At 50.1% G+C, this 14,377-nt stretch overlaps 1 protein-coding gene across 6 annotated transcripts in view; it reads right to left on the bottom strand.

The window, feature by feature from the left end:
• Positions 1–14,377, bottom strand: part of DAAM2 (dishevelled associated activator of morphogenesis 2) — a 104,391-nt gene that overhangs the window by 47,568 nt on the left and 42,446 nt on the right. Inside the window, exon 1 of one of the 6 annotated variants that reach the window (XM_031434758.2) lies at positions 1,373–1,700. The exons of the other annotated variants lie outside the window; for them this stretch is intronic. The gene's annotated coding sequence lies outside the window, so the exon portion shown is untranslated. Of the gene's footprint in view, positions 1–1,372; positions 1,701–14,377 lie in introns of those variants that run through there. 6 annotated transcript variants of the gene reach the window in all.

Here is a 14,377-nt window from a genome sequence, read left to right as displayed (position 1 = left end):
CCTCTTAAGTCTGTTCCTTGCGCCCCTCCTTGGGGCCCCATCTGAACATGCAAGACTAAAAGCACAGGCCCTCAGCTGGAAAGCATCTAGCCTCACAGTAGAGATCAGAGAACAGAGGTCCAAGGAGAAAATGTCTTATCTGAGGTCACATGGCTCTGGGGACAGAGCTGGGACAGAGCTGGGACTGAACCCCAGGATTCTAGTGTTCAGGCTGTGGTCTGGTCACCATCTCACCAGAGCTCATCTTCCAACGTCAACACCCCTTTTCCCCACCTTGCCCCAGCCCCCTAGTAGCCTTCTTCCATTGGAGAAGACCAGACTTCACAGCTCAGTTTAGAAATAGGTCTAGGTTCCAAGCTCCCCTCTAGACGGGGAGAGGGCTATGGAGGTTCCAAAGGCTGTCTGCTTCTCCTCCATCAGGAGGAACTGCCTCCATCTCCCACCACCCCAATTTCTCACCCATCCATGCTTGAACCCTTCCTTCACTCCAGCAGAGTCTTTGAAGTCGAAGGGACTGGGATCTGACTCCTGGCTTTGCCTTCCCCTCTGGGTGACCCTGAGCATGAGGTCTTAACCACTGAGAACCTCAGGTTCCTCACTCGTGATGCCAAGGTCATAACGGCATCTTCAGAGGGCTTCCGTGAAGAATAAATGACATAAAGTAAGCAAAATGCCGGGAGTGCCCCAGGCACTCACTAAAGAAGGCCAGCACTGCTGCTGTGGCTTCACTATCATGATCACCAGCAAAGTGAGACTTGCCCTGCCCAGAGCCTGCAACCATGAGCCAGCCCGTCTCCAGGTACAGATGGGGCCAGCAACGCCTGGAGTTGTAGGAACCTGTCCAGCCAGATTTAAGAAGCCACCCATCTTTGCCATCAGTAACTGAGAAATCTGGACCAGAGGAGCTTTTCCTTAGGCTCTGAGCTACCTCTCGTTGGAAAGGTGAATCCTTGTCACTGACTGTGGGCAGGGACTGGAGAGGTGGAGGTGGCCAGAACGATTCACTTCTGCAAAATCCCTTTACAAAGAGGAACAATGGAGGTTCCCCTGTCAGAAGAGAACTGAGAAGCAATAAGGACAGAACAAAACCCAGAGGACTTGAACTTGGGCCTGAGAAATGTAACCTGACCCCTCCCCACCCCCTATCTTTTTCTCCCTGGAAACTCCCCCAATACCAACAGCTCCATGCCCTCCATTTCCTGTCTCCCTGCCCCCACCCCTTCTCGCTGTGGGGACAGCGTCTTCCAGGACTGTTGGTCCCTAAACACAGACTAACTGGCCCACGACACCAAACCATCAGGTCAGCATCAAATAGCCCTCCTGTAACTCTCTCGGGGTCTCCTCCAGTCCCCTGTCTCTGGCCAGACTTTACCTCCTCACCGTGGCATCCTTCCACATCGTGGAGAAAACAGGTCTCTCCAACTCAGGAGGCCCAGGATAGTCACGAGGCAGCTTGTGGGTCAGGGGCCACAAGGCCATCCTCTCCGGGCCTCACTTTCCCCTCTGTGCTACGTCAGGGTTCGACTGAAGACCTCCGAGGGCCCCACCGTCCGTCCGCGTTGCCTGCTCCATCTCCTTCCCGTAGACTTCCCCAGGGGCTCTCGTCAGCCGCCACTGAGTACTCCTCCCACATTCCACCCAAGCCAGGAAGTACTTCCCACTCTTGAGTTCAAAACTCCCATTTGGTCTGTAATAATGAAAATCCTAACCCTTAACCCCAAACCCTGGCCCCCATCGCCTCTACACACCTGTTTTCACATGAATTAGAACTTCAAAAGCCCCATATCATTAGTGCTAACTCCTAAGTCTTAAGTAAAAGCAGAATATTAGCACCTGAGACACTGGTGTTTGCCAGACACTGGGCTATATCTACATCTTATCACCATAACAACTCTGAGATGGATGGCAACATTTTAAAAAAACTATTTAACATTTAAAAATAGTTAAAAATATTTAACTTATTAAAAAAAAAAAAACCCTGTGGTTCAGAGAAGTTAAGTAACTTGCCTAAAGACACACAGCTAGTGATGGCCTAGCTAGGATTCAAACACATGTTTGACTCTAAAGCTATAAACCACAAAGCTAAAGGGCACATGTCCAAGGCATACCTGATCTGAGACCAGCTCAGTGCTTTCTCAAGTGTTCTTTACATCCAGACTCAATAATTCGTGATGGAGCACTTCCTATGACCTGGGCCAGGTGTTCTCATAGCTCTGCGAGCTCATTTCTGCATCATGGTGACCTTGTGAGGATAATTCCCCTTGCAGATGATGAGACTGAGGCTGAAGCAGCTGTTACATGGCTTGTCAACAACACCCAGCTAAGAGACAGCTGGAACCACAACTAAGTATCCTGACTCAACATTCAGTGCTCTCATCACAGAACCAAAGTTAACTCATCAACGCTTCCTGTAGCTCTTGAGACCAAGGCCATGACTTTGGGACATTCAAGTTGCCTTATCCTATCCCCTCCCCTGAGCTCCATATGCGAGGGTTACAGGGCAAGGACGTATTATGTGCTACTTCATGTCTCCCTGGCCACTTTCCAAGTGCCAGCGAGGAGCCAGGCACTGTGCTGACAATTGTGTGCTTTATTTCATTTACTGTCCCCAACCCTCCAACAGCACGACTATCCCTTCTTACTGATGATGACTTTCAGATGCCCCAAGGTCAGGCAACTTGCCCAACAACCACATCTTCTGGGTGAAGGGACTGTGTTTTGGGGACCATGATGTCACCCTTGACCACACATGCTTTTAATTGGCTTCCAGTGTCCAGCACACTGGACACTGACCTGGGTGGTGGGGACATAGGAATAAACAAAGTATGGTCCCTTTCCTCCAGCAGGTTCCCTTCTAGTAGGGGAGCCAGGGAAGTCAAGGCAGTGACAATACAGAAAGGTGGGGTGAGAGGGACTGAGAAAGGGGACCTGGTCTAGCCTGGACGGTGAAGAGGAAGTCAGGGAAGGCTTCCAGGAGAAGGTGACACTAAGCTAGTCTTGAAAGAGATGAGAGAATTAAGGAAGGGTGTAAGAGGTGGGGAAAGGCATTGCAGGCAAGAGGACAGAATTTGCAAAAGCACAGAAGGAAAAACAGCAGGGAATGCTTGAGGCCAGGGTCCTGACCAGCAGCCTGTTAATTTGTGGCTAAACTAAGAGGCAAAAGGAATCGACAGGGTATCCAAGTATCTTGATCTGAGGCAGGGCCCAGGCCTCCTGGGGAGACTGCTTCTTTGCCCTCCTCCCCCCACCAGGTCCCCTGGGGGCCCTGATCTGGGAATGCAGCCTGGATCTCCTGCTTGAAACGTCAGGAATGTAAACAATGTCCTGTTCCCCAGGCAGGAGATTCCTCCTGCCTACATCCTGACCCTCACAGCCCCTGGGCGTCACCTGGGAAATGGCCCCAGGCCCAGCTGACCCACGACCTGACTCCCCAAGGAAGACCCTATGCCTTTTCATCCCAGGCGACACTTCCAAACCTTCAGCCCCACCATCTCCCCACTGCCCACCTACCCCAGGCCTGCTCCCACTTCAAGCCTCTGACCACCCCCACATGCTCCGTGGAGAGCAAACAGGCGTGGGGCCCCTCACAACGCTCTCCAGGCTGCTTTCACCCTGGAGCTGCCTGAATTGCCAATATCCAGTTCTACCCCACAAACTTCCCTGGGTTCAGTTCCACTGCCATCAACTCTGTGTGACTTCAGACAAGTTACTCAGGCTCTCTGAGCCTGAGTTTTCTCATCTGTAAAATGAGGAGATAATAAAAGTACATATTTCACAGGGCTGTCATGAGGATTAAATGAGTTAATATTTGTAAAGTACCTCATACGGTGCCTAGTAATAAAGCACTATGACTATCTATACAGATCAGCCATTGTTACAATTATGAAGAAACCTAAATGTTGACTGTATGTATTACAGAAAGTTCTCTCTATGTGATTGACTCATACATATTATTACAAGGGTTGGCAAATATCACAGGGTCAAACTCAGACTGTGTTTGTAACTAACGTCTGATTAGAACACAGCTACACCCATTCACTGTCTCTGGCTGCTTCTCGCAACACAGAACCCGGTGGTCCACAAAGCCAAAAATATTTCCTTCCTGGCCATTTAGAGTTTGCTGATTGATGTTTTATTAGGCTGAATCATATATAGCTGACAGTGTTCAATTATTTTTAACCTATAAAATTGTAAATTTCCTATGGTTCAACTTAGTATAGCATACTGGCTCATCGTGTGTCCTGTCTTACCCATGAAAACAGAGTTACAAGGATCATTTTTTGAGCATCTACCATGTTCAAAGCTTATCCTGAGCTTTCACCACACTCTTGCAGGGTAAATATGATCACTGCCTGCCCCTTCTTTACCGATGGGGGGATCTGAGGCTCAGAAAGATGTAAAGTGTGAGCATAGGACTTAAACCAGGTCTCCAGGCTCCATATCAACCATCTACATCTACGCACTGGGTGTAAGAAGTTGCTGGGAGTGAGATCTGTCTCTGATTAGGACAAAACATGGACAGCACGAAGCCCTCCTCTCTCCGAAGCCCTCCTCTCTCCCCACTTCTCTGCGGGTCCTTCTCCCAGGCAGCACTCGGGCTATGTGGTCATCGGAGCCCAGGGCTGACTTCCCTGTCGGCCTCAGGACAGTACTCAGAACAATCTGACTTGTATTGTGAGCCTCGGGCAGGGCTGGGGAGGAGGTGGGGAGCACTTTCAAAAATAAGCAAGCTCTCTTTCCAGGACTGAGGGAGCTATTTTTAGCAGCCGCCTAAATTATGGTTTCCCCCTCTGCTCTGGGAAAGGCAAGAAGCAAAAGTAAACTCTCTTGCAGCCCCAGAGTCCCCTCCGCGCAGGCTGCTGGGTGGGAGACTAAGAGAGCAGGGGGAGAAGAGGAAGGAGAGAAAGGAGGGTCTTGCTGGGAAAGTGAAACTGAGAAATTCCCCAAAGTGACTTGGGGGTGAGCGTGGAAGTTGTGGATTTTCCAGTTGGTTTTCCCATTTTGAGAAATGAGGAAGAGAATATAGGTTTCTTTGTCTCACCAGAACAGAAAACAAGCAGATACTAGCTCTCCAAGGCCTTGGTCAAGCATGCGTTCACTCATTCATTCATCCACTCATTCATTCATTCATCCATTCACCCCCTGACTGCCGTGTAGAATGCAATTTTCTGGGGGCTTTAGATGAACCAGACATCAAATCCTCTCCTCACCGGGTTTATAGGGCTGCTGGGAGGCACATGTATCAACCACCAGGAAGAGAGGGAGGGAGGGAGGGAGGTGCAGCTCCAGGCCCTGGGACTGCAGGGAGGAAGAGTGGCTTCTGGCTAGTGACTGGGACAGTCACCAGAGGAAGTGGCACGGAAGCTGGGTCTTGGAGGAGAGGTTGCCATGTGCCAGTGGGAGGGTCCAAGAAACCCATTCACAACAGAGGCATGCCAGAGTGAGCACCTGGCATCAAGGTGAGGAAGCGGCTAAGGGAAGTTGTTTGTGCCCAGGCTGGGATGCAGGGCACAAGAAGGTGCAGCAGGACACAAGATGGGGACCTGCTAGCCAGGCCCTGAATAGCAGGCCGAGGAGGCGGTGGCAGCAGCCCAAGGATGGGCAGTTGGGTGGTTTATCGGCTGATTAGTTGGTGGCTTACAGTAAAGGACAGAGTCTGTGACGTCTGATCCCAGCTGGGATTTGGACGGGCAATTAGGTTGGCACTGTATGGGGTGGATTTCAGGACAGATAGAAGGGGAGAGTCTGGAAGCAGCTCTGTCTGAGCAAGAGTTAATGAGGCCTTGAACTGCTGAGAAGAGAAGGGGACAGGGACAGATGCCGGGGATGTCACAGAGGGGTGTGCATGCCCACACGTGCGTGAGTGGATGGGGAGCTTTGGCAAGACGCGGCCTGGGCACGGAAAGCAAGGACTCAGGCAGAGCCTGACAGGGAGCAGTGGGGGCTCTCTGGGCAACAGCTGTGAAGTCAAAGAGAAGAAGGAATTTTAACACCCAAGTCTCTGCCACCCATCAGAGCCAGAGGTCTGGGGCCCCTGGCCAAAGGGAAACCACTCTGCCCGTGACAACCCCTCCTGCTTCCGGGAAGCCCCAACCCCAGGCCACACAGACGGGGCTGTCTTTACTGATGGGATGCAGTAAAGACAGCACCCGCCTCTTCCTGGGCGCTCCTGCCAGGTCTCCCACCAGAGCGCCCCAGCACGCTGAGAACTCACACCATTCTAGGCAGCCCTGGGCTGGGAGAAGCTCCCTGCTGACCACGCCTCCTGCAGTCCCAGGACAAAGGCATTCTGTCACTCATGAAGGTGGAACCTTGAGGTCCTGTCAAGACAAGCAGGCCCTGGGACCCCACTGGACTTGGGCACCTGGTCACACACTAAATGCTGGGCTGAGTCTTCCCCAGAAACGGTGCCCTCCTTACAGCTCTGTTAGTCCCTCTAGGTGTCCAGCAATCACACCAGAAAAGGCCCTGTGTGTGCCTCTGGGCCTGACTCGACATAAATCCTGGACTATAGCCACCTTCCATCTCTCCAGGGTGGGCAGAGTGGGAGAGGACAGGGACTGGGGGAGGGGGGACAGTGGACTCCTGGAGGGCAAGTGATTGAAAAGGCTGCCCCAGGGTGACCCTCACCCGCCCCTCACTCTCGTCCATACAATTCCATCCGTTCACTCATTCATTCTAACAAATATTTGTGGAGCCACTAAGTACCTGGCTAAGAGCTGGAAAAACACAACGGTAAACACGAGTTCAGTTTGGTGGGGAAGGAAGACAATTAAGCAGATAAACGTAATAAAGTGTGGATGTGGTTATGACAGGGGAAGTTCACATATCTAGGTCTGAGGAAGGCTTGCAGAACTCGATCCCAGTGGGGGTCCTGTGCTACCCTGAGCTCTCTGCTCACACAGAGGGCTTAGAGGGGGCAGCACATAACAGAATGAGCACCGGGAAATGATCAGAGGAGCTATCAAAGATTTGAGACCAGACAGCCCTCCCAGGGTTACTAATATTATAAAAGATGGAAAACAGCCATAATATTAAAACATAAGGATTGGTTAGATGATAGATAGATAAACAGACATAGTGACCTATGTATACACACACACACACACACACACACACAACAACTATGAAGAAATTATCTTTGGGTGGCTGGAGTTTAAGGTTATTTTAATTATCCTTTTCTGCATTTTTCCAAATTTTTTACAATCCTCATTTATTATTTTCAGCATAAAAGATAGTATCATTTTGAAAAGAAGATAAACCTGAGACTAAAAATGAGGAGACTCAGGACTGAGTCCCAACTCTGCCCCAGCAGGCCACCTGGGCAAGAGAGGAATGACCTTGGCTATTCTTAGGGCATTTCTTTGAGCCTTGTCTGTAAATGAGCAGGTCAAACCACACACCCTCCAGAGTTTCTTCCACCCCAGACACCAGGCTCTGAGCCACAGAAAACACGAGGTGCTAAATGATGCTGGTGGAACAGAATCGTATCCCCTGAACTCCCATTAGTTCATCCGTCATTCAAGTGTTTGTTCATTCAACCTCCATTGTTTTCAGCACTCACTCTGCCTGGCACTGCTCATGCTGCTGGGGATTTAAGGGCAAATTACATGGACGAGGCTCCTGTCCTCTTCCACGGCTGTTTCTTCCCTCTCTAATGCCCCATCCTGTTAATGCTTCTTGCCATGTTTTTTTCCAACACACCTCAGATGCAGGATCTCAAGCCAGGACCAGCGCTGACCTCTCCTGTCCCCCTCTCCCAGCATTCTGCAAACAGCCCTTTGAACAACATTTCTAGGAGCACCTGATTCTGCATTCCTCAGTGTAGCACAGCACGTCAGGGTTCCCAGTCCAAACAGAAAGCCACCTGCTTTAATTTTTAGGTTTGGCCATTTGGTGGGGCTCCCAGATTCCATACCAACCAAGCTTTGAAATCAGATCAACATCCTGCGAGCCAGTGAGGACACAGGAGAACTGGACTCTCCTATACTGTTGGGGGTGGGAGTGCGGGCAGCAAAATGGTGCAGCCATTAAACAAAACAGTTTGCCCGTTTCTTAAAAAGTTAAACTTACACTTCCATGTGATCCAGTTATTCCTAGGTATTGACCCAAAACAGAAAGCATATGCCCATACCATGTCTTATTCATGAATGTTCAGAGAAGCTTTATCTGTAACAGCTCCAAACTGGAAGCACCCGCAATGTCCAACAGCAGGTGAATCAATAAACTGTGTTGTGTGTCACATAATAGAGTATTATTCAGCAATAAAAAGGAATGAACTATTGATACATGCCACACATGGATGGAGCTCAAAATAATTATGCTAAGTGTAAGAAGCCAGAGGATAAAAGGTACACATTGTACGATTCCATTTATCTAAGATTTGGGAAAATGCAAACTAATCTATAGTGACTTAAACCAGGTGGGTTGCCTGTGGAGTGGGTGGAGGATGGGCAGGAAGGGGGGTCAATTATAAAGGGCACAGGAAACTTTTGGGGATGACGGTCAAGCAGGATCTTCATGGTGGTGATGAATTTACAGGTTTATACAAGCTAAAATGTATCAAGTGATGCACTTTAACTATGTAAAGTATATGGTATGCCAATTATACCTCAAAAAAGCTGTTAAAAACCACCCACACGGGTCTAATCATAGCCTCATGATAGCAAACCCCTAAGGGCCCTGGCCGCTGCGGCTGGCAGCCCTCTAGAATGCCGCTAGAATCAGCAGCTGCTCTACAGGTCCTAGGAAGGACCTCAGCACAGAGGTCGGGGGGAACAAGGAGTTCTCTCCAGGCCCAAGCCTCAGCTGGTCTGCTCCTGTCTTCCAGGAGGTAGGGTGCTTACTACAAAGCGCGTATGCTTTCATACTACGCCTGTGGCAAAGTTACCTAGTACCTGTGAGCCTCACCTCCCTCCTGGGCACACAGATGGCAAAGCCCACCTCCCAGCGCTACTGTGAGCACCAAACAAAGAGCACAGATCAAGCAGCCAGCACATCACAGGCCCTCCAACCGGGTTTCCTTCCCCTGTCCCAGCTCCAGGATCCTCACAGTGTGCCTAAGGTTCAGGGCTCAGCCTACAGAAGCACGAGAGAACCTGAGGGGCCCCCAGGAGCCGAGTGAGGAGGGACTAGAAGGCTAGTGAAGCACAAATCTGGTTCCATCTGGATGTCTCTGGAGGTAGGGCTGAATTGACAGCAGCCCCAGGCTTCTGGGTGGGTAAAAATTGGGTACTTTCAGCCTGGGTTGCTGTCCTGGAATTTGTTAGAAGCAGACAAGATGGCAAAGGGAACTGAGAATGGTGGCTGTGACACGGAGTTTTTAGGACCAGATATTAGGAGGCGTGGGGGAAATACTCAACCCTTAACACACCAGAAAAACAAGTACAGGAGATGCTCAGAAATGACTGAAGAAGAAAGGGAGGGAGGAAAGAAACGAATTCATGCTGGCATGTAAGAGGGTTTGATGCTATGGTGCAAAGGTATATACAGGGGGTGGTGTGTAGCATGGGTTTATAGTGTGATGTGCGTGGTGTGTGCTGATGGCTGTATGTGGTGTGGTATGGATGTGTAGGTGCTGTGTGTATATACAGCATGTGTAGATGTGTGTTCATTCTCAGGAAACACACACACGATTCCACTGACTTTCAAGTCTCTGCAGAGAGAGGACCCAGCCAGCTCCCAAAGTATTTGAGCAGAGGAAACAGTAATATCACTGATAACCAGCCCACGCTCAGTTGCTAAGGAGCTGCCCAGGCATGATACTCAGGAACTGCTACCACGGGGAAGGCCAGGTCTTGGCCTCAGTCTCCCATGAACCACACTATGGCCTGAGAGCAGATCCCCGTCAAAAGATGCTCGGACCTGCCATGGACTAGAGACGGGGTATTCACACTTAGCATCTCATCTAACCTTAAGACAACCCAGCAAGGCCAGTACTTTTGACTGATGAGGACTTTGAGATTCAAAACAGGAGATGGCACACAAACTAGGGCTCTCTCCTGTAATACACCACCTATTCCAACCCAGTTTCAATTCAGTTCCAGAGCGTGTACACTCCATGCACGTGTATGTGTTCCTCTGGAGGGGGCTGTCCAGCAGATGTAACTGGGTTTCCCTTGGTGTTTGTTATAACGGGGTGTACACTCCCTCTGCCTCTGCTATGTGAAATTTTGCTGTTATATTTTAGCCACTTCCCCAACAAGCCTGAGATGGGGGAAAAAACTAAATTGCTGACAATAATGTATCCCCCAAACTATTACATGCTCCACATGTTACAAGATAGGTATTCAGCACACTTTTAGAAAGAAGGATACTAACATTTCCTAAGAGCTAGGCTGGGCTCAAATTTTCACATTAATTATTTCACTTAATTATCCCAACATCCGGCAAAGATTGTATTATACAGAATGACCTGCATTTTCACATATAGGGAAAGAAAAGCTTAGTAAAGGTAAGCAACTTGCCCAAGTTAGCAGAGTTCATAACACATGTGAACCTCAGTCTAATTGATTCCAAAACTCAGTAGCCTTCCCACTTAACTAAGATGGCAGCATCCTGGTAAACAGTTGGCACCACCCAGCAGCCGGGCAGCCTCCTGTGGTGCCCCATCCCGTCCCCATCACCCCATCCCAACCCTCAGGGAAGAACTCAGCGCTAGTACAGAGAAGCCCTGTTCCCCAGCCACAGACAGCAACCCGGCCCCATCATCTTACCGCACACACTGAGTCACAGAAAGGTCCAGGCTGTCCCATCTTCTGGGCCAGCCCCTTGGTTGTGCGAGCTGGGCACCCCGCAAAGGGCCCCCTGCTTGGTTTCAGGCTCTGCTGTCACTGTCTTGAAATCTTTAAAACTTTCTGAACAAGGAGCCTTGCATTTCCATGTTGCACTGGGCTCCGCAAATCACGCAGCTGGTCCTGCCCATCTTCTACAGCAGCCAGCACACGCCGCCTTTCCCAGGAAGAGCAGCCCAGCCAGCCACTCCCTGTGTGTTTCCAAAAATGTTACCCACAGTCCCTGAATGGACAAGTTACTTTAATCTGGGGTGGCTTCCTGCCCAAACAGCCTTGATAGGCAACTCAGTAACTGCTGGGCTGCTCCCCGCCCTGACCTCTCCTCCTCATCCCACCTTATCCCTCCACCGCAGGCTCCCTGCTCACTCCGCCTTAAACGCACCACTGCTCAAGGCATTAAAATTCCTAGAGGGCATGGACACTTACGCTTTATCGCCAACTCCCCCTCATCCCTGGGCTCTTTCCACACACACAGCAGGAACTTGATAGAGCGGATGGATTAAATACATTGTAGGGTGTTATTTCCTGAATTCTTGACCCTATCAGTTATAAGACCCACCATCAGTGTGATGACTTTACATTACTCAAACACAAAGGTTGTGTCCTTCTGTGATTGGATAAGTATTCAAAGCAAGAGAATGTGTTAGCTTTGAAATACAGTAAAAAACAGTAAAAAAAAAAAAAAAAAAAGATTCTGCTTGTTCTACATTTGGGTTAGTAATATTATCCCCCACCCCAGCCCCATGCCCACCTCTGCTTCCTCCTCCTCCTCCTCTCCATCCTGATGCAGATGCTACTGTCTCCAAGCAGCCTTCCTAACCATCCTCCTCTACCTGAGGTCTCCCAGGTAAACTCAGAGACCTTGGTGTCTACTCTGTGTATAGGACACTTCAACATAAAGTGCCATGAAGTAGTATCTGATATTTGATGTCTTGTATTAATTCATATTTTTTTATACCAATGAGCTTTCCCCCATCTAGATTCAGCCCTATCAGAACAGGAAATACCACCATGTATGCAGCAGGTCCTCTTCCCGAAAGAAAATCATCTAATGGCAGTGGGTGGGGGAGGGGTTATCCAGACAGGAGAGTTATTTACCCCTGAAGTAAATCTTCATGGGAAACCCAATAAACTCAAGACCTTCAACATTTTCTTAGAGGCCAGTGGAGGTCAAAGACATTCAAACCTTGGCCAGACACATCCAGAGGTGCCTCAAGTGGCGCTCAGTGAGAGGCAAAGGCACGTGCCTTCACAAACCCGCAGGGTTAAGTGAGACCTTGGCATTCCCCAAAACAAAACGCAGACGTTTTCATTTGTTTGTTTCTACTCCCTGCCCTTTCCAGCAAACAAAAGCTATCTTGCATGTAAAAGGCATGAGACAGCCTTCCTCTCTGTGCCTCTAGGAATGGGACGTTTCCTCTGAGGAAAAGGAGACTTCAGCTCCAGGACTTCAGGCTACAGAAGCCAGGGTTTCCTCTCAGAACCCAGATCACCCCCTTAGAGTTTCAAGCTCTGGCAACAGTCTCCGCGTGGACTCCTCCACTCGAAGTCACCTTTCTTTGACTCTGACATCTCCGTGAGCCGTGCCTCAATTCTCTTTACCAAGCGGGCTTTATTTACCCAGCAGGGCACCTAATGTCTCTCCCCGTCGCCCCCTCCTCAGTCCCCCACCTCCCCTGCACGCTGCACTTCTGCGTATCAGTATCACGTCTTTCCATCCTGTCCCCACCTAGAGGCCCTCTTCATGGTGTTTCAGAACACCGTGAAATCCGACCAGCCTGTCCCCACACTCCTCTCTCTCTCACCTCTTTAATTTCAACCAGCTGGTTCCCCTGTTGGGCGCACCTCCTCCCATCCCCCCATCCTCCTGGCCACTCACCTGCAAGCCTCGCTCCCTTCCCCACAGGTGTGGGTGAGGCACCCCTCCTTAGCATCACACGTTCCTCCCATCAGACAGAGCCGCTTTCTGAATTACAGTCACTCTCACTGAGCTGTGACCTCCTTGAGGTTGGGGACAGTGTCCCACAGCCTCTCAGGAACCCTGCGCCTAGCACAGAATGGGACACACAGCAGACACGCTGGGGCTTCACCAAGGTTCCCACCTCGGGTCTCTGTCCTCCCTCCCAACACACCTTCCATCCCCTTATTTCAGACGAATTCAGCAGTGGTCACTCCAAAATCCTCCCTTCCCATCTCCAGCTTCTTATTTCCAACTACCCACATTTCTACTTAGAAGGGCTGGCACCATGCCCACCAACTTCCTCTCAAACCGCCTTCATCCCCTCCCCCTTCAGACCACCCTGCTTTTTTCTGGGAGTGACACCACAGTCCTGAGGTTCAAAACCACAGAGTCATCATTAACTCTTTCTTTGTCTTGAGAGCTGCTATATCTCAGGCTTTTACATGTATTATCTCATTTGATTCTCACATGAAACCTTCAGAAGTGGCTATTAGCATCCTAGCTTTACAGACAAGGAAACAGGCCCAGAGAGGTCAAGTGGCCTGTCCGAGGTCTCAAGTGCAGAACTGACGGGGCTGGGACGAGGGCAGGTTTTGACAGGCTGTGCAAAAGCCCACCAAGCATGTGCACGCACACACACGCTGTTCCCTTCTTTACGTTATAAATTATCCAATCAGTCTCCACGCCCAGTTGAATCTACTTATACATGCTTCCTGTATGGGCCCTTTGATCGCCCATGTGGATGCTCAGGCCCCATTCAGACACACAGGGCACGGCTGTGTGGTCACAGAGTCGGGGGTGGGGTCCTGGGGGGTTGGGGCAGGAGTCCTGCATGTCTGGCTGGAGGCAATGACTTCACCGCAAGCTCCTTCAGTGAGCTGGTACGTGCTCTCAGCTTGGAACCATTTCTTCCAGGCACCATCCTTTCTTACCTGTTGGGTTGCCCTCCAGCCCAGGCTGAGGCTGACCCCTTCCTTCTGGCCTCCATCTGCACCCTTCTCACTCCTCCTTTTGGCCCCAGGCCAGAAGGTTCAACAAGCTACCCTCTAGGAGCACAGCGTGGGTTTCCAGCTTTCTTCCCTCTATTTAGCTCTTTGTTTTCCCACTCTCAGCAAGAGATCTCCTAGGAAAATGCATCCTAAGAGGTTCTCCATGACACAGATCCCAGGGCCCCACTCTGAGTTTCTGGGTGAGAGGATCTCGGGTAAGGACCTAGAGCATTTTAACAAGTTCCCCAGGGGACTGGGATGCAGGTGGTTTCACTCTCTCTCCGTTTTCTTCCCAGCTATCTCACCAGCACTTATACAAACCTGTTTTCACAATTCACCCCTTCTTTCCAGAGTTGGGATCAGATTCCCCAGGTTCTCATCCCTAACTGCACAGGAGACTCATGGAGGCATTTTGGAAAATACTGATGCCTAGATCCAACCAGAACCAATTAAAACAAAATCCCTGGGTGGGCAGCTCATCCCTGCTTTTCCCAGGATTGCCCCAGTTTTAATACAGAAAATCCCACATTCCAGGGACTCTCTCAGTCCTGGGAAACCTGGATCAGCTGTTCATGCTACCGGGCTCTGGTATTTGTAAATCTCTCCAGGTGATTCTAATTTGCAGCCAATGGAGA

The sequence above is a fragment of the Camelus dromedarius genome, chromosome 19 (genome assembly GCF_036321535.1).
Source record: "Camelus dromedarius isolate mCamDro1 chromosome 19, mCamDro1.pat, whole genome shotgun sequence".
Taxonomy (NCBI): Eukaryota; Metazoa; Chordata; class Mammalia; order Artiodactyla; family Camelidae; genus Camelus; species Camelus dromedarius.
Note: the sequence above shows the minus strand (reverse complement) of the source record. Positions and strands in the feature narration are given on the sequence as shown.